Raw genomic sequence first — 25,478 nt, forward strand, 5'->3', positions numbered from 1 at the left:
CCACTGCGGCAACCAAGTCTGTTCTCTATGTCTGTGAGTTTGTTTCTGTTTCACAGCTAGGCTCCTTTGTGCCATATTTTAGATTCCACGTATAAGTGACATCATAATGCATTTGTCTTTCTCTGTCTGACTTAGTATGATAATCTCCAGGTCCTTCCATGTTGCTGCAGATGGCATTCTTTCATTCTTTTTTATGGCTAAGTAGTATTCCATTGTATATATTCTGTACAGCAGAAATTAATACAACATTGTAAATCAACTGTATATCAATAAAAAAAGATTCAATCCTCCTTCATTTGCTTTGAGAGAAGTTTTCAGCTTGATGGTGGATTAGGCTTGGTGTTCTTAAGGACAGGTCTGTGTCTGACCCACTGTCAGAGGGTAAATTCAAGGACAACACAACCCCAGGGGAATAGGTTGGGTGGGAGCTCTGTGCTGGCCCAGTGTCAAGCCAGTGCCCAGGACATTCTGAATGCAAGCCCTGCCCACAGCTGCCTCCAGGAGCAGGAAGAGGCTCAGCTGCCCCCAGGATTCCAGCAAAGGGCCTGGGAGGGTGATTCTCAGAGTAAATTGTGGCTGGCACACAGCACTGAGAAAATGTCCTTTTCCATATCGGAGAACTGGGGTGAGAGCTTGGGGGCAATTAAGCACTGCCCCTGCTTAAAGGAAGCAGAGAGAGGGTATTTGGACCCAGAGTTTCCTTTTGGAAAAGATGCGAGACAGGGCAGGGCATAGAGCTAGGCTGAGGACCGCTGTTTCAGACCCCAGGCTCAGGCCCGCTGTTTCAGACCCCAGGCTCAAATGGCTGCATATGATGGGTGATGAGGAGCTGCTGTTTGCTGGCAAGAAAAATTTCCATTTAGCACATCATGAATCCCAATTTGGGTGGAATCTTCTAGAGGCAGCTACCCTAAGCATTTCCCTGGCCACTGGCCTGTCTGATACAAAAGCTGGAGCCTTGACGGAGGACAGGCGGGGCCTTGAGAAGTCGGGGACCCTCTCTGTGTGGATGGTCACATATTCAGTGACCTCTGAAAGGAGTCTCTCGAGTTTCTGTCCCTCCAACCTGTCCTGGTCAGTCCTTCCCAATCACACACCAGACCAAGCTCGGTTTTCTGCCCTTATGATATCTGAGTGCAGCCCAGGCTGAGTCTGGCCTCACCTAGCAGAAAACACACACCCCACCACCTCACACACACTCTTTCTCTCTCTCTTTCTCTCTCTCTCTCTCCGTTCTAGGAAGAAGAAGAAAAGAACACATAGATACATCCAGGCATGTACCCCGGCGTTGTAAAACTTCTAGGAATTCATTCAAATGAATTGGGCATTGCTTTGGCACTGACTGGGAAGGGACCTGGGTGGTGTCTGGTCCCACCCAGGCTGCAGGGGCTAGAGGGGCACCTGGTCCACCTGCTTCATCCCACAGCCTTTTGGGTGTCCCGACTGACCTTTCCCTGGTGGTCTCTTCTCTAGAGTGAGGGGATAAGGGGCCCCCCTTTGCCTTCTCCTGGGTGGGGCTGTTAGGACCAGGCCTCCTATGTCCCCCTTTTCAGCCTGGTGCTCTGAGGCAGGGTTATTTCTGTGGTCCTTTAAGAAATAGCTGGGGACATGGAGCAGTTGATTGCCTTCCCTTCCTTTGCAGCCCAGTCCAAATTTCTTCGCAAACACTCTGCCATCCACTCTGTCCACCACGTGTGAGTCCCGTTCAGTTCAGTTCAGTCGCTCAGTCATGTCTGACTCTTTGCGACCCTGTGGACTGCAGTATGCCAGGCCTCCCTGTCCATCACTAACTCCTGGAGTTCACTCAAACTCGTGTCCATTTAGTCGGTGATGCCATCCAACCATCTTGTCCTCTGTTGTCCCCTTCTCCTCCTGCCTTCAATCTTTCCCAGCATCAGAGTCTTTTCAAATGAGTCAGTTCTTCACATCAAGTGGACAGAGTATTGGAGTTTCAGCTTCAGTCCTTCCATTGAGTATTCAGGACTGATTTCCTTTAGGATGGACTGGTTGGATCTCCTTGCAGTCCAAGGGACTCTTGAGTCTTCTTCAACACTGCAGTTCAAAGGCATCAATTCTTCGGTGCTCAGCTTTCTTTATAGTCCAACTCTCACATCCATACATGACTACTGGAAAAACCATAGCCTTGACTAGACAAACATTTGTTGGCAAAATAATGTCTCTGCTTTTTAATATGTTGTCTAGGTTGGTCATAGCTTTTCTTCCAAGGAGTAAGCATCTTTTAATTTCATGGCTGCAATCACCATCTGCAGTGATTTTGGAGCCCCTTAAAATAGTCTGTCACCGTTTCCACTGTTTGCCCATCAATTTGCCATGAAGTAATAGGACCAGATGCCATGATCTTAGTTTTCTGAATGTTGAGTTTTAAGCCAACTTTTTCACTCTCCTCTTTCACTTTCATCAAGAGGCTCTTTAGTTCTTCTTCACTTTCTGCCGTAAGGATGGTGTCATCTGCATATCTGAGGTTATTGATATTACTTCCGGCAATCTTGATTCCAGCTTGTGCTTCATCCAGCCCGGCATTTCACATGATGTGCTCTGCATATAAGTTAAATAAGCAGGGTGACAATATACAGCCTTGACGTACTCCTTTTCCTATTTGGAACCAGTCTGTTGTTCCATGTCCAGTTCTAACTGTTGCTTCTTGACTTGCATACAGATTTCTCAGGAGGCAGGTCGGGTGGTCTGGTATTCCCATCCCTTGAAGAATTTTCCAGTTTGTTGTGATTCACACAGTCAAAGGCTTTGGCATAGTCAATAAAGCAGAAATAGACATTTTTCTGGAACTCTCTTGCTTTTTTGATGATCCAATGGATATTGGCAATTTGATCTCTGGTTCCTATGCCTTTTCTAAAACCAGCTTGAACATCTGGAAGTTCATGGTTCACATACAGTTGAAGCCTGGCTTGGAGAATTTTGAGCATTACTTTACTAGCGTGTGAGATGAGTGCAATTGTGTGATAGTTTGGGCATTCTTTGGCATTGCCTTTCTTTGGCATTGGAATGAAAACTGACCTTTTCAAGTCCTATAGCCAGACCAGGAGGGAATTCAGTAACAATCTTTCTTGCATCCATGTCTTGGTCTCTCCCATGTTTGGTCTTGCCAAGATGGACTCCCAGGGGCAGATGGGCGACTATCTGTGGAAACCTGGGTTGGTCAGTCCTCCCTTCCTTACACACTTGAGGTGAAGCTGATGAGTAATCTGGTCCCAAAGAGAAACCTAAGCGTACCTGGCTACTGCCATGGAGGACTGATTCTCTACTTTTTGGGTCTCAGGAGCTCATTAAACTCAAAAATTATAATAGACCCAGAAAAGCTTTAGCGGGTATGGATTATATCTGTAGATATTTTCATCTTAGATATGAAAACAGAAAATTTAAAACATTAATTCCTTTCACTGTGTGCTTAGCAACTTAAGACAATCTTCTATATACATAGACTGCTATACCAAAACCTCATGGTAACCACAAACTGAAAACATGTAATAGATAGACACACAAAAAAGAAAAAAGCAATCCAAAAGCAGCACTACAGTCATCAAATCACAGGAGAACAAAAGAAGAAAGGAAAAAAAAGACCTGTAAAATAAATCCAAAACAATTAACAAAATGGCAATAAGAACATACATGTCGATAATTACCTTACATGTAAATGAATTAAATACTCAGACCAAAAGACAGAGACTGGCTAAATGGATCAAAAACAAGACCCATATATATGCTGTCTATAAGAGACCCACTTCAGACCTTTCACTAAGTGCTGTTATTCTCTGGCTCTCAGAATCTTTGGCTGCTTTTAAGTGTATCCACTGTCATTGATCATTTCCGCTCTCCTCCTGGATGCTGCAGGCTTTAGGACCCTCCACCCTGCAGATGAGTGTTGCACATGCAGTAAAAGGCTTGCTACTCTGGTGTAGCCAGTCTCAGTGAGAAAAGGCTATGATGAGGTCACCAAAGTGTTTCTCACTAAGGTGTGAATGACTGCCAGCCCCATAGCCACCCAGAAAAACCTGATTGGAAGAGGAGTCATGCTTATATCAATAATTCTCTCCCTCTCTGACTTTTCTAGCCATGTGACAATAGAAAGAACATTCTACCCAGCTGTGGGAGTGGCTGTGAAATCCTTGTTCTCCAGTTTCCTGGATTCTTTCTGCCCCACACAGCTGTTTCGCCTTTTCCACTTCTAGGCCTTTAATGCCACTCTTTCTGCTCCACATGCAGAGGTCAGTGGGGTCTGCAACAGGGTGTGTGGGGGCCCAAGAAGTGGGGCTTAAGGATGGTCTCCAGAACCTCAGGGTTTAGCTCCACTGTTTCCTGTGTGGGGGGCTGTGCCCCGACCTGGGCCTCGAGTTCCCCGATGGGTCTCACTGTGAATCAATGTGCAGAACTGGCACCATGACTGGCAGCTGACACACTGCCCCAGAACAAAGGAGTCAGGTGCCCACTGTCTGCGAAGACTTAGCAGGCATCACTGCCCCATGATGGATCTAGGTTTGTGCTGAGGCTGTAGGTGTCCAATGTTTTGGTCTTAAGTTCCCTCTTCGGTCTTCAAAATTATTGAAGACCCCAAGGAGCTTTTGTTTATATGTACATACATCTATCCATATTTTTTTCCATGTTTAAATTAGAAAGTTTAAAATATTGATTAATTTATTAAAGCATAAAGCCATTCCATGTAAACAAGAAGAACACATTTTTCTGGGAAAAAAAACTCCAAGTTTCAAAAATCAGTTTAGTGAGGAGAGTGGCATTGTTTTACATTTCTGCAACATCTTCAGTATCTGGCTTGATGGATTCTGTGGGTGCCTCTGCCATTAACATGTTGCTGTAGGTTGTTTTGGTTGAAGTGTTTGATGAAATATGTAGCTGGAATAAGGAGGTATATGTTCCTTCATAGCCTTTTCGTGTAGTTCTACACCTGCTTGTTTGTTAACTGCACCAGAATGTGATAGGTAGTGGTCTCTTTTTCTTTTCTTTCTTTTTGTCTAAAAAAATTTTTTTTTTGGAGTATATTTGATTTACAATATTGTGTCAATTTCTGCTCTATAACAAAGTGGATCAGTTATATGTGCACATATATTCAGTCTTTTTCAGATGCTTTCCCGTATGGGTCATTACAGAATATACAGCAGGGTTTCCTGTGCTATACAGTACATCCTTATTAGTCATCTATTTTACACATAGTCGTGTGTATATGTCAATCCCAATCTCTCAGTTTATCCCTCCCCACCTTGCCTGGTAACCACAAGTTTGTTTTCTACATCTGTGACTCTATTTCTGCTTTGTAGATGAGTTCATTTTTACCACTTTAAAAGATTCCACATATAAGCAATATCATATGATATTTGTCTTTCTCTGTCTGACTTACTTCACTTTATATGATCATCTCTAAGTCTGTCCATGTTGCTACCAATGGCATTATTTCATTCTTTTTTTTTGGCTGAGTAGTATTCCACTGTGTCTATATGTACCACATTTTCTTTATCCATCCATTTGTTAATGGACATCTAGGTTGCTTCCATGTCTTGGCTATCATAAACAGTGCTGCCGTAAACATTGGGGCGCATATGTCTTTTTGGATTATAGTTTTCTCTGGATTTATGCCCAGGAGTGGAATTGCTAGATCATACGGCGACTCTATTTTTAGTTTTTTGAGGAACCTCCATACTGCTTTCCTTACTGGCTGCACCAATCTACATTCCCAGCAACAGTGTAGGAGGGCTCCATCAGGGAGCATTGTAAGAAGACTTAGCATATGTGACGGAGAATCATGTGATTGCTGCTGCTGGAGCTATGCAAGGCCCTCAGGTTTACACTGTTTGTGTTCCAGCAACACAGACACCAACAAAACTCAAGCGGCGTTTCAATGGGGCCGTGAAAGCGCTTTTTCCTTCAGAGACTCCCTCAAGGGTCTCGTGGTTTCCAGCTTGCCTGCTTTATGTTTTGCAACCTGCAGGAGCAGCCAGTACATTCCCTCACTGTCTCTTAGCACAGCCCCCAAAGCCTCATGGGCTGAACACCTGGCAGAAGCTCCATAAATGCCTGCTGGCTGAGGCCTCGGCATCTCTGTCAGGCAGGTTTAGGGGACAGAGTCTCAATAAAGGGGAAGTTAACGCTCAGAGCCGGAGGGCTGCTCCATGGAGACTGATAGGTTTGGGGCAATGTTCAGGCATTGGTATTTTTTAAGTATCTAAATGATTTAAAAATTCTACCACAAGAAAATCAACTGCAGGGCCTTGAGGCCAAGAGCAGAGAGGCAGCCCAGCTGCAAGGGTGAAGCCACAGTCTTGTCTCCCCTTCCCTGTTTCTCCCTCGAACTATCTGGAGGGGCCAGCTTGGCCTTGGACCACAGGCTCTGGGCTGTGCTGCTGGGTGGCTTGTAGGCCCCTCCTGAAGCATATGCGCTCAGGGCCTGGGCTGGGGTGGTGGTGGTGCTGGTGGCGCTGGAGCCACGGGGGGCCTTTGGGATCACGGGGGAATGGATCCTGACCTGGGGTGGGATGTGGCCACAGAACTTTGGAGCCCCACGCAAGGTTAGGAGGCCAGGGAGCTGTGAGTGCAGCCCTGCCCTAGGGGCCTCCTTCGGGGGTCTTCCTGCAATTCTTACTCTGAGAGAGCTCTCACCCTGCTCCCACCCCAGTCTTCCAGCACCCTCTTTGACCCTGCTTCTCCCCTTAGTAAATCACCATTTCCACGAGTGACTGATTATAATTCTGAGCCCATGTCCCACCCTGGGACAGGCTGACCGGCTCCAGCCTTCATGCCTCCCAGTCCTGGGTCCTCTGTCCAGGCACGGGGTCAAATCTAGAGCCCCATGGGCCCCACCATCCATCCATGGTCCTCCCTTCTGGAGATGTATTTGTGGCTTTGAGGAGGTGGCAGGTGCCGTGAGAACAAGGCTCTTCTGATTCTGGAAAATACTTTTGATTTCTTTTTTCCAAGTGGCCTCTCACCTTCAGAGAGGAACCCTTGGGCTATTTGTCTAAAAAGCTTCCCAAGTGATTCTAATGTGTGGCCTAGGGAGAACTTGGTTCTAATTATTTGTTTGTTTGTTTATTCCTTAATATTGACTACTCAGCAGGGAAATTGGGAAAGATATTTTTGAGGTCTAGGTAGAAAGCAGAGATATGTACCCCACTTGAGGTTATGCAATGAAACAAAAAACCAGCAATATGTTCCTATATAGCTTACATGCATGGATTATTCATCCAGAACTGTATTTGAAATTTGGTTAACACTTTCATTGATTATGTTTATATTCCTATAATCTATTCCAAAGAGGTACTTGAAATCTTGAAGACTAAGTTTCTCAACAGCTCTACGAGCTTATGAGAAAAAGTAGTAGTATTTTATAATGTCATGGAGGGTAAAGAAACTAGTTTTGTGTTTCTGCAGGCTTACTGATCAAATTTTCCTGTAACTTGGAATCCTGGGTGTCTTAGTCTGCTCAGGTTGCCATAGCAAAATACCATAGGCTAGGTGGTTTAAACAACAGAAATTTATATCTCACAGTTCTGGAGGCTGAAGTCCAATATGAGGTGCTGGCTGATTTAGCTCCTGGTGAGAGCTCTCTTTCTGTTTTGAGATGGCCTCCTTCTTGCTGAGTCTTCGTATGGCAGAGAGAGGGAGCAAGTTCTCTGGTTGTCTCTTACTATAAGGCACTAAGGTGGCTCAGATGGTAAAGCATCCACCTGCAGTGCAAGAGACCCAAGTTCGATCCTGAGTCGGGAAGATCCCCTGGAGAAGGGAATGGCTACCCACTCCAGTATCTTTCATGGAGAATTCCATGGACAGAGGAGCCTGGCGGGCTACAGTCCACAGGATTGCAAAGAGTGGGACATGACTGAGTGACTAACACTTTCTTTCAATCCCATCAGGAGGTTGCCCCTCCCATTTCCTCATCTAACCCCAATCATCTCCCAAAGGCCCCTTCATATTGGGGGTTAGGGCTTTAACATACGAGTTTGGGGAGGACACAAATATTCATTCCATAAAACTGGGCTAAAAGGAAGACTTAAAAGTTAATTTATGGTAAACATAGTAAGAGAACTCTACAGTTTACTTAACTCTGAAGTGTGTAGTTACATATGTCACGGGGAATAAGGCCTGGGAGCTTGGAGACAGCCAACTCTAGGTTATCTGGCCCTTGGAGGGGTATATTTACACTGCAGGGAGTTAAGTGTGAGAATCCAAGATCCAAGGGGCAAGTGTGTTGTCCCTCCTCTTAGGAGCTTCTCCGTTCCCTGGCTCAGGGTGTTCCATTTGTTGCAGGTTTTCCATTTGCTTTCGTCACATCACCTGGGTAAAGGCCTGAGCAAAGAGGGCCACTGGCTTATTATTTACTACAGGACCACTAGTGAGAAGTCTGTCTCAGATCCAGAACACATCATATACACATTTGGGATAAAATTAATAAAGAAGATTATCAAAACCCAAAAATGTTAAGTAAAAAAAAAAAACATGAGGTACTTATATACAATGGAATATTACTCAGCTATAAAAAAGGATGAAATAAAGCCATTTGCAGCAACATGGATGGACCTAGAGATTGTCATATTAAGTGAAGTAAGTCAGACAGAAAAAGACAAATATTATATGATATTGCTTATATATGGAATATAAAAAATGGTACAAATGAACTGATTTACAAAACAAATAGCGTCACATATATAGAAAACAAACTTATGGCTACCAGGCAAGAAAAGGGAGGGATAAATTGAGAGGTTGGGATTGACATACACACACTACTGTATGTAAAAGACATATCTAACAAGGACCTACTGTGCAGCACAGGGAAAGTGAAAGTCGCTCAGTCATGCCCAACTCTTCACGACACCATGGGCTATACAGCCCGTGGAATTCTCCAGGCCAGAACAGTGGAGTGGGTAGCCATGCCCTCCTCCAGGGGATCTTCCCAACCCAGGGATTGAACCCAGGTTTCCTGCATTGCAGGCAGATTCTTTACCAGCTGAACCACCAGGAAAGCCCATAACACAGGGAACCTTACTCAAAACTCTGTAATGACCTATATGGGAAAAAAAATCTTAAAAAGTATGGATATACGTAAATGTATAACTTATTCTCTTTGCTGTATACCTGAAACTAATACAATACAGTAAATCTTCTATACTCCAATAGAAATTTTAAAAAACAGGTAAAAAGTTATATATGCTGAATGATTATAACTAGACAAAATACCCTCCAAATAGAAGCAAATATATAAGAATGGCTGAAATGATTAATATGATAGCAGTTGCAAGGTGACAAATTTGGTGATTTTAACTGGTTTTTCCTTTCTAAGTTTTCTTTAAGTGTGTATATTAATAGGACAATGGAAAACAGTAAAAAGAAAATATCTTTTAAAATAGATATTTATTTATTTTTGGCTGTGCTGTGTCTTCATTGCTGCTCAGGCTTTTCTCTAGCTGCGGTGAGCAGAGGTTACTCACTGGTTGTGGTGTGCGGGCTTCTCACCGTGGTGGCTTCTCTTGTTGCAGAGGACAGGCTCTAGAGTGCGTGGGCTTCGGTAGTTAAGGCACATGGGCTCAGGAATTGGGATTCCTGGGCTCTCCAGCACAGGCTCAAAAGTTGTGGCACATGCTCTGGGGTATGTGGGATCTTCCAGGACCAGGGATTGAACTCATGTCTCATGCACTGTTAGGTGGATTCTTTACTACTGAGCTACCAGGGAAGCTCAAAAAGAAAATATCTTACCTGAAGGTCACAATGATTCTGATGGTGGAATAACTGGAAGAAGGATCTCGGTCCTTGTCTTCTCTGAAGGAAGAATTTAGCAAAGAGGCCAAGATTGTGAAATAGAGATAGTGTTTATTAGAAGCAAATTACATGTGGAAAACCACATGGGTGAACTTGGAGTGAATCGTGTGCAACGGGGGCAACTTAGGTTGCTTACATGGGGGCAGTTTTCTGGGTTGTCTCTGGCCAATCCACTGGAAGTGTCAGCAGGAGACTGGTTAGAGCTGCTCAGCCTGGGGCTTGTCTGTCTCCCACCTCAACAGCAGAGACTCTCTCTGTGTTAGTTATTTGTTGCTGTGTTATAGGTTAAGCTAAAACACGGCAGCTTCAAAGAGCACCCCTTGTTATCTCTTGGTTTCTGCGGTCAGGAGTCCAGGCCTGGCTGAGCCAGGTCCCCCGGCAGCACCAGGTCCTCCGGCAGCACTGGGCCGGGCCTCCCACCAAGAGCCCAAGGTCTCAGAAGTAAACAGATTGAATTTATCGGCTATACTAAACTCATGAAGTATGTTTGAGTGTTTTCTCTTTCTGTTTTTCTGTCTAGGGTTTCAGACACAATTTCTAAAGTTTCTCATGATGACCACGCTCTTCCTTTGCTTGCCTGAATCCAGACCTCACAAACCCTGGGGGTTTGCATCATGGGCCTTGGTCTTCTTGGCAGCTTTTACAGTGTGTTTGGAATCAGTTCCAGCAGTGGCTGGAGAAGAGGTTGCAGAATTTCTTGGCAGTAAGAGTCTTCCTTAGGGAAATGCACCATCAAGCAGGATGACGTGGGGTTGGTGGGGGGACCATGGCTTGGACTTTTGAGTAAGATGAGAATGAAATAGGAAACCCATTATTTGGAAACACAAAAACTAAAACTAACCATGGGCGCAGGGATGTGTGCCCTCATCTTGGAGAGAGCTGGCTCTCCTGGCCTCCACCGGTCACCTCTCTTTCTGGGACCACAGCCTTCTGACCTTTACCCACAGAAGCAGCCGCTAAGGGGTCCTCCAGGTTCTTAGCAAGACTGCCAGGAATTCATGACTCCTGTCCTCCCTGCCCAGTCCTGGCTTGGCTGACCTGCCCCTGGACTGGACCCTGGAGGGAGGGCTGAGCAGGGCCACGGGGAGCTCACTTCACCAATGATCAGCTCCTTTCCTCTCCGGGGAATCCCATGACCAACCCTCAGAACCTCAGAGAGCAGCCTCCTCCTGCTCCAGGAAAACAGCCCTCCTCCATGCCTCCCCCAGAGGATCCCCCTGCCCCTGCCTGGGTCCCAGTCCCTTAACAGTGCAAGGATCACCCAGTGGATGAATGAGGTGATGTTTGTGAGGCTTCCTAGGGTAGGACTTCAGGCCTGAGGCATGAAGGAGGGTTCTAGGAACAAGTACAAGCTGAGACTGCTCTCACCAGCACATGGGGGTCCTGAAGAAAGCTTTCGGGACCAGAGGATATGTGTCATTGGAACCCACCTTTTCTCCAAAGTCTCAAAAAGTTACCACTTAAACTTTGGGCCACAAATCCTGCATCAGTGGATTCTTCAATCCCAATCAATACGAAAAATTTTATTATAAACAGTTCATGATAAAAATGGGGAATGGCTGAAGGTCTGAGAGGGGGTTGTGCAGATGCCCTTGGCTGCTGAAATGCAGCTTTGGTATGTTTGGAGAGCATCACAGACTGTGAGGGTGCACTGGGAGGCTGCGAGCAGAGCTGGGCAGGAACAGCAGGTGGTCTGATCACCACCCAGGCCCTGTCCCAGAGGCCATCTGGATACCCACAGCCACCCTCTCTGTGTCCTCGGGTCCTCTGCTGAAAAGATAATCTCACCAGCATGGTGACTCTGGCAGAAACACCTAATCAGCCAAGCTGAGCCTTGTAACTTCCCTTGGCCACTAGGAGTAGGAAAGGAGAGGGATTGGCTCCCTCCTGGCACGCAGTGGGAGGCAAAGCCTGGCTCCCACCAGAGAGATGGGAAAAGAGCTCTCCTGCTTGAGTAGCAGAGAAGGCAATAGCACCCCACTCCAGTACTCTTGCCTGGAAAATCCCATGGACGGAAGAACCTGGTAGGCGGCAGAGTCGGACACGACTGAGCGACTTCACTTTCACTTTCACTTTTCACTTCCATGCATTGGAGAAGGAAATGGCAACCACTCCAGTGTTCTTGCCTGGAGAATCCCAGGGACGGCAGAGCCTGGTGGGGCTACCGTCTGTGGGGTCGCACAGAGTCAGACACGACTAAAGCAACTTAGCAGCAGCAGCAGCAGCAGCAGCTTGGGTAGCATCAAATATTGGGTGTCTTTATAGTGGCCAAGAAGCTGTGGCAGTTTATCCATGCATTTGAAATGGTAAAAGAACTCTGTATTTTATACATATATATATATATATTCTGGTTGATTTATATATATATTCTTATTGATATATATGTATATCTCATATACAATGTCTTTATTTTGATTTGGTTTTGTTTTGGCCTCTCCGCAGGGCATGTGGGATCTTAGTTCCCTGACAAGGGATCAAACCTGCATCACTTGCTTTGGAAGTGTGGAGTCTTAACCACTGGACTTCCAGGGAAGTCCTATAATACATTTATTGAACTCCGTCTTTCAGGAGATGGTTGGATGGTATCACCGACTTAATGCACATGAGTTTGAGCAAGCTCTAGGGTGGACAGGGAGGCCTGGCGTGCTGTAGTCCATGGGGTTGCAAAGAGTCAGACATGACTGAGAGACTGAACTGAACTGAACCCACTCAAGTGGGGTTATGACTGAGCTATCCGGCCCACCGTTTGGATAGATGGATAAATAAGGATGCAGACCATTCATTTCAGCCCCATATTTGCAATCACCTATTTTAAGGTCTGTGCCAGGCACAGCTGACAGAAATGAAGGCTAACTTGGTTCTGTACCCAGGGAGGTTACAGTTGGTGGAGGAGACAACACATAATTAGAATGTTTTAATGAGTTATGCTTCTTAGGAGTGTGCTGGTGGATGTGAAGTCCCAGAATAAACTCAGGGTATCTTTCTTGAGAGTTGATTTCATTCTATAGGAAATAATTTAAAATCAAATAAAGTTGTAATAAAAACAGTTGGGGAGAAAACCCACTTGGATATATCGTGGAGTAGAATGTAAAATATAAAGTGGAAACTGGCAGATATTGGCAAAATTCTGAAATTTCTCTCTGTAAGAGCAATGAGAAAATTGACCCCCAAAAGCCAGAATCAACTTTTGTAGAACTCTAGAAATTAACTGCAGGTTTGCAGAAATCTGGGAAATATTTATTTTAAAAAAATGGCTGAATCTTGGTAAGGATGGTGGACTTTGTCGCATTTTATTCTGTCCTAGTCCTATCCTTTATGGTAGTCTTGAAAAAGAGCTGCCCCATTTGCGGTGAATATCAGCATCCTGGCAGCCCCCCAAGGTAGAAGAATTGACCTGGAGCTCTTTCAAAACCCCATTATCAGGGAACTGTCATCATTTGACCTGCTGGTGGTACCCTGGAAGACCCCTCTTTATAAAGCTGTTTTTGACTAGACTTTGAGCACATACACTGTGAAGAGCCTTTCCCCAGGGAACCTTCATTGAAAACAACTACAGGCAACTGACAACAGTTGGGTTAAATAATAGACTAATAAAAAAATCCTAAGAGGAAAAGCTGGGAATGAAATGTCCATAGGAGTACTCAAATGCTCTAAAATGTTCCTGGAAATCTAGAAGGCCACCTTCATGCGTCGGACTGTGAGCATGATCAGAGCTGTATGCAGACTCAAGAAAGACCTGCGAAGGTTCTAAGCTCTCAACTCTGGCTGACCTTAAGGCTCTGTTAAAGTAGAAAGTGAAGGCTGTAAGAGTTGTAAGCTCCCTGGCTGAGTGTGAAGGCATATCCAACACACACATACACACACAGCCCCTCATCACAGACTGGCAGACTTATTGGTTCCTGGTGTTCAAGAAAATCTCTGTCCAATCAATAAGAATCACTAGGCTAACTAAGCGGAAACTTCAGCGACTATACACAAAAAAGGATACTTACTATGTGGAACTTTTAGTTCCATAAAAGGCACTAAACAACAAAACAAAAACTCAGCTATAACAAACAGCAGAAACAACAAATCCTGGGGAGAGGAGAACCTGTTTTTCAGAATTGCCATAGTATATTATTCGAAATGTCATTTTCATCAAAAAATTATGAAGCATGAAAAGACACAACGTATAACCCATTCATAGGAAAAAAAGCAATCAATAAAAACTGTCCCTGAGGAAATGTAGGTGATGGACTTGCTAGATAAAGACTTTAAGTTGGTTATTTTAAATATGCTCAAAGAACTAAAGAAAACCATATCATACTAAAAGAAAACATATGTTTAAATTATATATAATTTTTATCTTTTTATTGATGTACTATGCATATTATGAAATCATTCTCATGCTTTCCTTTAGTATAACTTGTAGATAACTGTGGACGTATATGTGTGTGTGTGTGTGTGTGTGTGTGTGTGTGTGTATACAATAACTAATACGAAAACTTCACCAGAAGGACTCAGCAGTGTATTTGAGCAGAAAGAAGAAAAAAGTCAATGAATCTGAAGTAGATCAATTGAGATTATCCAGTCTGAGAGGCAAATTAAGCAGAAAAAAAAAGAATGAAGAAAAAAATGAACAGAGCCTCAGAGACTATGGGCACAATCAAATATACCAGCATATATATTAGATGAAAATGTCCCAAATTTGATGAAAAAATAGCATATATATTTCTAACTAACTTCCAAGTGTTCAAAAACTTCAAATAGGGTAAATTCAAAGAGATCCACACCTAGACACATCATAATCAAATTCTCAAAAGACAAAGAATCTTGAAAACAATGAGAGAAATGATTCGTTATGTACAAATGATCCTCAATAAGATTAAAAACTGATTTCCAATTAGAAACAATGGAAGCCATGAAGCAGTGGATGATATATTCAAAGTGGTGGAAAAAACCCTCAAATAATTCTATATTCATCAAAATTGTCCTTAAAAAATGAAGAATAGATTAAGATATTCCCATATAATCAAACACTGAGAGAATTCGTCACTAGGAGACCTGTCTTAAAAGAAATTTTTAACATTAAGTCCTTCAGGCTAAAAGAAAAGAAACACTGCAAGTAACTTGAAGCCAGTGAAGAAATTAAAAGCACTGGTAAGATAACTACAGGGCTTCCCCGGTGGTTCAGTGGTAAAGACTCTGCCCGCCAAAGCAGGAGATGTGGGTTTGATCTCTGGGTTGGGAAGATCCCCTGGAGAAGGAAATGGCAACCTATTCCAGTTGGGAAATCCTATGGTCAGAGGAGCCTGGCCAGCTACAGTCCATGGGGTTGTGAAAAAGCCAGACATGACTTAGCGACTAAACAAAAGTAACTACATAGTTAGATATTAAAAAACAGTATAAACGTATATTGTTAGTAACTCTTTTCTCCCCATCTGAACTAAAAGACAATTGCATAAAGCAATAATTAGAAATCTCTGTTAATGGTTACAAAATATATAAAGATGTAATATGTATGAATATAACACCACAAAGTAGAGGGGAAGGAATGGAGTTCTATTGGAAGAAAGTTTTCTGTATGATTGAAACTGCATGCATGCTAAGTCACTTTAGTCATGTCCAGCTCTTTGCGACCCCATGGACTGTAGCTGGCCAGGCTCCTTTGTTCATGGGTTTATCCAGGCAAGAATACTGGAGTGGGTTGTCATGCCCTCCTCCAGGGGATCTTCCTGACCCAGGGATCGAACTTGCGTCTCTTACGTCTCCTGCATTGGCAGGCAGGGTTCTTTACCACTAGAGCCACCTGGAAAGCACCATGACTAAAATTATGTTCTTATTAATCTGAACTAGACTGATATAAATTAAGATGTTAATTGTAATCCCAAAGTAACCATTAAGAAAAAAATCTTTGAAAATACATAGAAAAAGAAACACTAAGTAAATAAAAGTGTTACACTTAGGAAATACCTATTTAATATAAAAGAAGGCAGTAGCAGAGGAACAGAGAAACAAAAAACATATATGAAATATAGAAAACAAAAAATAAAAGGGCAGATGTAATTCCAACCATATCAATGATAGCATTAAATGTAAATAGATCAAGTAATCCAGTCAAAAGGCAGAATTATCAGACTGGATTGAAAAGAAATGAAACCCAGCTACATGCTGTCTACAGGAGACATGCTTTAGATTCAAAGATACAAACTGACTAAAAGTAAAAGAATGAAAAAAAAAGTGATACAAATAATAAAGAAAAGAAAGACAGAGTGACTATATATGGAACAAAATAAAATTAAAAAATGGTACTATAAGAGATATTTTTATAATGATGAAAGTGTCAATTCATCAGCAAGACGCAACACTTATAAACATATATGTACCTAACAGTGGAGCCTCAAAATACATGAAGCATGACATCCTTAGAGGGAGAAACAGACAATGCAACAGTGATAGCTGGGTACTCCATATGCCACATTCAGTAATGGGTAGAACCAGACAAAAAAATCAACAAATAGAAGACTTGAATATCTCTATAAATCAACTGGAATTAATAGACATCTATAGAACTTTCCACCCAACAATGGTAGAATATACATTCTTCTCAAGTGCACCTGCAGCATTCAGAACAGACTATGAGCCATAAAATGAGCCTAAATAAATGTAAATAATAAAAGACAGAAATAATACAAAGTATATCTTCTGACCACAATAGTCGAAATTGCAAATCAAGAACTGATACCAATGTGAAAAACTCACAAATGTGGAAATGAACAACATATTTCTAATTACCCAATAGATAAAAAATCACAAAGGAAATTAGAAAATACTTTGGGATAAATGAAGTGAAGATACAATATATCAAACGTATAGGTTGTGAGTAAAGCAGAGTTTAGGAGAAAATTGATAGTTGTCAATACCGGTGTTAAAAAACAAGAAAGATCTAAAATCAGAGGCCTGAACGTCCACTTTAAGACACTAGAAAAACAATAAACTAAACCTAAGGTAAGGAAAAGGAAGGGAATAATAAATGTTAAAATGGATGTAAATGAAATAGAGAATGGAAAAATAATAGAGAAAAATCAATAAAACCAAAAGTTGGTCCTTTAAAAAGACCATAAAGATTGACAGATCTAACTACTTTGACAAAGAAGAAACTCCAATAACTAAAATCATAAATTAAATAGGGGATATTACTACTGATTTTATAGAAATAAAAAGGATTATATAGGAGTACTATGAACAATGAGTGATGATAGATTAGATAACAGATGAAATGGATGCATTTTTAGGAAGACATAAACCATCAAAACTGACTCAAAAAGAAATAGAGAATCTGAATATACTTAAAATAAGAAGAAATTGAATTAGTAGTCAAAAAACCATCCACAAAGAAAAACCCAGTCCCAGATGGCTTTATTGGTTAATTTCACCAAATATCTAAGGAAAAAATAAAGCCAATTCTTCACAAACCTTTCCGAAAAGTAGAAGAGGAAGGACTTCTCAAATCATTCTGTAAGGCCACTATTAACTGTGATATGAAAACAAGACAAGGACATCACTAGAAACAGAAAACTGCAATGTCTCTTATGAATGTGAACGCAAAAATTGTTAACAAAATACTAACAAATCAAGTCAAGCAACACCTGAATAGACTTATACACTACAACCAAGTGAAATTTATTCCATGAATGCAAGATTGATTTATTACTCCAAAACAATTAATGTAGCACACCATATCAATATATTAAAAACAAAAGCCACATGGTTATCCTGGTAGAAAAGACAATAAGAAAAACCGTTTAACAAAATCCAGCACCCTTTCACGATAAGACACTCAAAAAAGTAGGAGTAGAAGGGAACTTCCTCAGTCTAATGAAGAACATCTACAAGAACACAACAAAAGCAACAACAGAAGCAAACACCCTAAACCCACAGCTAACATCATGCTTAATAGTCAAAGAATGTACATTTCTCTTAAGACCGGGAACAGATACGGATGTCTGTTTTCACTATTTATTTTTAATTAAATTTATTTATTTTAATTGCGGGATAATTGCTTTACAGTATTGTGCTTGTTTCTGCCAAACATCAACATGAATCTGTCATAGACATACATATGTCTCCTCCCTCTTGAACATCCCTCCCACCTCCTTCCCCATCCCACCCCTCTAGGTTGTTACAGAACACCAGTGGTTTGAGTTTCCTGAGTCATGCAGCAAATTCCCTGTGGCTATCTATTTCACACATGATATGTATAGTTAGTTAGCGTTAGTTGCTCAGTCGTTCCAACTCTTTGTGACCCCACGGACTGTAGTCTGCCAGGCTCCTCTGTCTATGGGATTCTCAAGGCAAGAATACTGGTGTGGGTTGCCATGCCCTCCCCTGGGGGATGGTAATGTATGTTTCCATGGCGCCCTCTCCATACATTCCATCCTCTCCTTCCTCCCTCTGCTTTCACTATTTCTATTCAATATTGTCCTGGAGGTGTTAGCCGGGGCAATTGGGCAAGAAAAGCAAATAAATGAAACCCAAATTGGAGAGAAAGGAGTAAAATTTGCTCAGTTCACAGATGACGTGGCCTTTTGGATAGAAAATCCTAAGGAATCCACAAAAAATTATTAGGAATAATAAGTTCAGCAAAGTTGCAGGGTACAAGCTCAATTCAAAAAAATCAGTTGCATTTCTATACCTTAGGAATGAAAAATACAAAAATGAATTAAGAAAACAATTCCACTTATAACAGCATGAGGCAATAAAATGCTGCAGAATAAATTTAACAAAAGACATATAATCCTTACACTTAGAAAACTACAAAATTGAGAAAAATTAAACTGAAATAAATAAGAAGACATGCCTTGTTTGTGGATCAGAAGACTTAGTGTCGTTAGGATGGCAATACTCCCAAAACAGATCTACAAATTCAACACAATCCCACAGTAATCTGAGCTGACTTCTTTGTAGAAATTAACAAGCTGATCATAAAATTCATATGGAGACCCACAAGACCCAGAATAGCCAAAATAATCTTTAAGAAAACAATGTCAGACTACTCACACTTCCCAATTTCAAAACTTACTACAAAGCTATGGTAATCAAGACAGTGTGTTACTGGCATAAGGACAGAGATGTGGATGAATGGACTGGATGAAAATTTGGAAATAAACTGTCACATTTATAGTCAATTGATTGTGGACAAAGGTGTCAAACCAATTCAGTGGGCAAAATACAGTTCTTTCATCAAAGGATGGCGGGACAACTGGATATCCACAGGCAAAAAAAAAAAAGAATTTAGATTCCTACCTCACACTGTATATAAAATTTAACTCAAAATGCATTAAAGATTAAAGGAAGAGCTAATGCTATACAAATTTTAGGAGAAAATAAAGGAGTGACCTTTATAACTTTGGATTTGGTAATGGTTTCTTAAGTATTACATCAAAAGCACAAGAAGCAAAATAAAAAGTAAGTGAAGTGAACTTGCATCTGGTCCCATCACTTCATGGCAAATAGATGGAGAAACAATGGAAACAGTGGCTGACTTTATTTTTCTGGGCTCCAAAATCACTGCAGATGGTGATTGTAGCCATGAAATCAAAAGACACTCCTTGGAAGGAAAGTTATGTCCAACCTAGACAGCATGTTGAAAAGCAGAGACATTAGTTTGTCAACAAAGGTCCGTCTAGTCAAGGCTATGGTTTTTCCAGTGGTCATGTATGGATGTGAGAGTTGGACTATAAGGAAAGCTGAGCACCAAAGAATTGATGCTTTTGACCTGTGGTGTTGGAGAAGACTCTTGAGAGTCTCTTGGACTTCAAGGAGATCCAACCAGTCCATCCTAAAGGAAATCAGTCCTGAATATTCATTGGAAGGACTGATGCTGAAGCTGAAACTCCAATTCTTTGGCCACCTGATGTGAAGAGCTGATTTATTTGAAAAGATTCTGATGCTGGAAAGGATTGAGGGCAGGAGGAGAAGGGGATGACAGAGGATGAGATGGTTGGATGGCATCACCGACTCAGTGGACATGGGTTTGGGTGGACTCTGGGAGTTGGTAATGGACAGGGAGGCCAGGCGTGCTGCGGTTCATGGGGTCGCAAAGAATCGGACACGACTGAGCGACTGAGCTGAACTGAAAGTGAACTTCACCACAACTGAATAATTTTGTGCTTCAAAGGGCACTTTGAAGGCAAAGTCCAACCCACAAAATGAGAGAAAATATTTGCAAGTCATATATGTAGCAAGAGACTTGCATCTAGAATATATAAAGACTTAACAACTCAATAATAAAAAGACATAATCCAACTAGAAATGGGCAAAGAATCTGAATAGATATTTCTCCAGAGAGGATGCTCAAATAGCCAAGAAGCACATGAAAAGATATTCAACATCATTATAATAAGAAAGGCAGGTAACACCAAGTGTTGGTGAGGATGTGGAGAAACTGGGATCCTTATACACTGCTGGTGAGAACGTGTGGAGCAGCCTCTGTGAGAGACTCTGGCAGTTCAGATGATTCAGGCGATCCCTCTGAACTAATCACTGGGGCTGAGAGAGGTCAGGGGAAGAGCAAATCCCCCAAAGAAGAAGGTGCATTTCTTGGAGTAATGGAAGCAACATTGAGTAGAAACACAAATGATGTCCATTCTATGGCCCTTACTGGATTCTTTGATGCTGAAGCTGCTCCTGATTATAAATCCTGGGATAGTTGACTGGATTACCATTTTGCCCAACAATTTCATTACTAGGCATATATCTAAGAGAAATGAAAACATATGTCCAGATAAGACTTGTACATAAATGTTCAGAGCAACATGATGTATAGTATCTGAAAAGTAGAAGCAACTCGAACATCTGTCAATGGTTGAATGAGTTAAAGAAAATGTGATATATTCATACAATGGAATATTGTCAGCCACAGAAATGTACTGATTCATGCTATAAGATGGATGAACCTTGAAAACATGCTCGGTGAAGGAAGACAATCACAAAAGGGAACATATTGTACAATTCCATTTGTAGGAATAGAATGCCCAGTATAGTCAAACCTGTAGAGACAGAAAATAAGTCAGGGCTGCCAGGGATGGGGCAGCTGGTGAGGGTAACAGCTTAAAAGGTGCAGTGTTGCTTTAGGGGATGATGAAAATGTTCTAAAATTGATTGTGGGGATGGTTGCACAATTATGTGGGTAAAAACTATTGGGTAAATAGTGTGCTATGGGAATTGCATCTTAATAAGGCTGTTAATAATGTATATGCATGTTTCAGGAGAAAACTTGAGACTCCAGGAAATCATGCCCTTGTGGAGTGCTCTGTCAATCTACATTTCCTAGACCTTTCAGCAGAGACTTCTGAGAATCTCTGTGAGTCCTGTAACCCACGCTGGAAGAGAGGAGCCTTGAGGATCCCAGGCAAGGTTAGTGCGATGCTAGTGTTGATCTGCCCATGGAAGCGGGGGTCCCTCCTAGCTGTCAGGAAGCAGGATCCCTTGGGCTTTAGGAGGCTTGTCAGCTGGACACACTTCCCACACAGGCGCTCTCAAGAGAGGTATCCCAGAGCCCTTGGCTCTAACCCCCCTTCAATGTGAATCAAGTTCCCTCTGCTAAGCTCAGAGGCCGAGTAGGGCAGCACAGCTGAGTGCCAGCTCATCTTTCCCCCAGGACGTGCAGCTGCAGGGCTCCTGAGCCCTTTCTGAACCACGGCAGGCTCCTAAGAATAGTGAGAGGGCAGCTTGTGTGCTTCTGGAGTGGGCAGTATTTACAGCCCTTCCTGGAATAAGAGATCTTCAGCCTGCAGAGCTGCTTTGAGAGTGCCCTGTGGTCTCTCAATCAAAATCCAGCCTTAGATTTCCCTCCTCCAGAAAGCATATCTTACCAAACTTTGCGGATTGAATTTCTCAAATGACTAAACTTGAATTTGGCTGAGGGATGGATCATGAGTAGGTGACGTCTGTAGGGCTTTGAGGGAGGACTCTAGCCCTAGCATTTTCTTTGGGGCTTATTTATCTTCTTTTTGGATAAGTTGATATATAACACGAACGTTAGTTATAACTTTTTTTTAGGAGAGGGGCTGTGCAGCAAAGTTTGCAGAATTTTAGTTTCCCCACCAGGGCTGGCCTCAGGGGCACAGCAGTGAAAGGGCAGAGTCCTAACCACCGGACCATCAGGGAATTCCCAGTTATAGCTCTTTGATTGTAAGCGACAGAAACCCAGCTCAAACTTGGGTAATAGCTGGGGTGATGGAACCAGAAACTTAGTGCTCCTGGGGGAGGGGCAATCCTCTAATGAAGGAAGTGCCTTTTTTAGAGGAAGCAGTACTGGGCAGACAATGTCCGTTACTAACTGGATTCTTTGATGCTGATGATAATGGCTGGGATAAACAACAGAGGGAACACTTGCTATTGTTTTGCCTGCCCAGCACTCACTCCCCTTTTCCATGAAAGACTCCAGTTTCCTTTGTGGAATCACCCCACTCCTGCTCTCAGCCCATGTGCTGGGATGAGACTGAACGCTAGCCAGGACAGGGACACAAGAGCTAGACTGGTCAGTCACATAGTCCATTGCCTACAGCCACCCTGATGGTCTGGGGGTGTGTCACTCAGCTCTGGGCCCCCAGCAGCAGCAGTTTCCAAACCTGGCTGATACACAGAACACCTAGGGGCCCCTCCCTAGATATACTAAATCTGCAGATCTGGGGCTGGTCTGGACCATCTATATTTTTAATAAGTTCCCTAGGGAATGTGGATGATCAGGTTTAGGAATCACTGCCCCGCTGTGTTTGTATACAGTAGGTGCTTTAGAGCCGCTGGTGTCATGGAAAGGGTGGGAGTCCGTTTTCCGGTTGTGATCATCCTAGCTGGCTTTGAGCTGCTCCTGGAACAGAGCAGCCAGGACTGTGTGTGTGGAGGTGGTCCTGCCTCTTTCAGTCGGTGATCCTCGTCCTCCCTGTTCGGTGTGATGGCCCTTGCTAATGGGAACAAGGCCTGCCACTCCAGGAGCTGGCAGAGCTCCGGGGGTCTGGGACAGCTGAGAAGACAGCTTGAATCGGGCTCCTCCGACCTGTTCCAATCAGGCCACCTCAGGGTGACTCAGAATGTCAGGCCTTCTAAAATTAATCTGTGCCCACATCTAAAATCAGCACCTCGCTTAGAGTCACTGGCTCCTCCTTGCCCCACTGAGGGTTTGTGACTCAGGGGGAGCTGGGCCTGGACCCAGACATTTTTCTGCCCCTCAGACATTTGTCTGAATTTAGACTTGCTAACAGACAGCTTTCCTTCTGCTTTTCTTTTTAAATTCTCTCTCCCCTAACTGCAAGCAAAGACTATTTTTATGACCAGGGGTTTCATTTGAGAAATGAAAGGAGGATGACAGTAGGCAAATATTTTAGTACATGTCCTTAGTTCATACTAATGCAGTTTAGGTGCAAATTGAATCCAAAATATTCAGAGCTCTTCATTTTTAGAAATTTTTTTTTCTGATTAAAAGGATTGAATATAATCATTGTAAAAATTTCAGCTAATATACAGTTCTGAAGAAGAAAGCAATAATTACTGGAAATCCCTCACCCAGAGAGAAACAGTTGGTGCTTTTACTGCTAACGTCTTTTTTAAACAAATCTCTAAATCCCATGGAGTAAAACAAACTGAAATGCATAATTTGCATATATGGAAATAAATATTAAGTCCAAGAAAGTCCTTGGATTCTTTGTGCAAGACAGTCTCCTAGAGGGAAGAAATCAGATATTTGGAGTCTCTTACATTACTGTTACCTTTAAATTGTCTTTCACTTTCATAATCTGTTGGTTAGATTACAAATGAAAAACTTCTGGAAGGCAGTTTGGATTTATGTATGACAAACCAAGGGCTTCCCAGGTGGCGCTAGTGGTAAAGAACCCACCTGCCAATGCAGGAGACAAAAGAGATGTGAGTTTGATCCCTGGGTTGGGAAGATCCTCTGGAGGAGGGCATGGCAACCTACTCCAGTTTTCTTGCTTGGAGAATCCCATGGACAGAGGAGCCTGGCAGGGCTCAGGGTCCACAGGGTCACAAAGAGTTGGACATGATTGAATTGACTTAGCATGCACACACATGACAAACCAAACCTGCCTATTTTTTCCCCCTTGCCTACCTTTTGACATAGCAAATGCAATTATAAGAATTTATTTTAGAGTAGAGCTTCCCAAACTTTCTCACTTCTTGGTCCTTTCAGTGTCTCAGATATTCTTTCACAGCTCCTTCTAGGCCAAAAGAAGCACCTGATAGTTAGGTCCAAATAACTTGAGTATTTTCTTCCTAACAATTTACACATGATTTGAAAAAAATTAAATTTCAGATGGAAGTAACATCAGACAGCAACACTGGTAACTAGAAGACAGCAAAGGGACAATGTCTTCAAAATTCTGGGGGGAAATAATTTGCAACCTGGAATACTGTGCCTTGTTTGGTTCATCCCTATTAGATTCTCACCAAGTCTATACTGAATAAATGAATGAATGAGGAAATGAATGAATGAATTTATAGGCCCTGCCAGTTTCCAAGTTTTCTTCAAAGTCCTTGGAGATAAAGGAATCTATCACTGAAGTCCAAGCCTTAGAAAGGTGGGTGGACATCAGAGGCCAGGAGGAGGGGATATGGGGGAGAAGATATGCAGACAGCCCAGGATGTGCCCTATGACACTAGGGGAGGGGGTGAGGGGAAGGAGGGGGCCGATGGTGCAGGTATAGGAAACAAGCTGCTCTCTGCTTTCAAAGCCTGATTTAGAAGAGAGTATGATTCAATAGGGGCTTCCCTGGTAGCTCAGCTGGTAAAGAATCCGCCTGCAATGCAGGAGACCGCCAGGTTTGATTCCTAGGTCTGGAAGATCCCCTGGAGAAGGGATAGGCTACGCACTCTGGTATTCTTGGGCTTCCCTGGTAGTTCAGATGATAAAGAATCTGCCTGCAATGAGGGAGACCTACGTTCAATCCCTGGGTTGGGAAGATCCCCTGGAGGAGGGCATGGCAACCCACTCCAGTATTCTTGCCTGGAGAATCCCCATGGACAGAGGAGCCTGGTGGGATATAGTCCCTGGGATTGCAGAGCTGGACATGACTGAGAGACTAAGCATAGCACAGCGCAGCATGATTCCACAGACACAAGAGACCAAAAGACCCGGTGTCAGGGTCTCCCTCATTGGCTCAGTTAAATCCTCTGCAAAACAAGATTATTAATAGTTATTTTCATAATCAGAATTAAATGAATTCAGTAGCATTGTGAAATATGATTAACCCTCCATAAATAATAGCTGTTAGCGTTAGTGGTTACTCTCTTAGAACCACTTTCTCGACTCTAACATGGAATTATCATCTAGTTGATAGCAAGGATCAGACACCAGTGGAAGGGCACACTCTGGGCTCACTGTTGTCCCCAGGGCAGAGCAAGCATGTGCTCGCATATCAGTCCATTGTGGGAGCCTTGGTGTGTTCCCCTTTTGCTCCTTTTTGTCCCTTCCCTATCTCCCTTTTTACTTTCTCTCCCAACCCTCCTACTTTCCACACCAAAGAGGAACAGGAAGTGAAAGCAATAAAAGTAGAAAAAGAAAAGGACCTTTTCCTGTAAATTATGGATGTTTCCTCCTGCTCTGGGGTTCTGCTGGGAGCCAGCCCACGAGATCCCACCCATGACAGTGTCATGAGGAGAAGGACTGATCGAGCACGGCTTCTCAG

Source organism: Giraffa tippelskirchi, chromosome 3 (genome assembly GCF_054371585.1).
Source record: "Giraffa tippelskirchi isolate mGirTip1 chromosome 3, T2T-mGirTip1v1.2.pri, whole genome shotgun sequence".
NCBI lineage: Eukaryota > Metazoa > Chordata > Mammalia > Artiodactyla > Giraffidae > Giraffa > Giraffa tippelskirchi.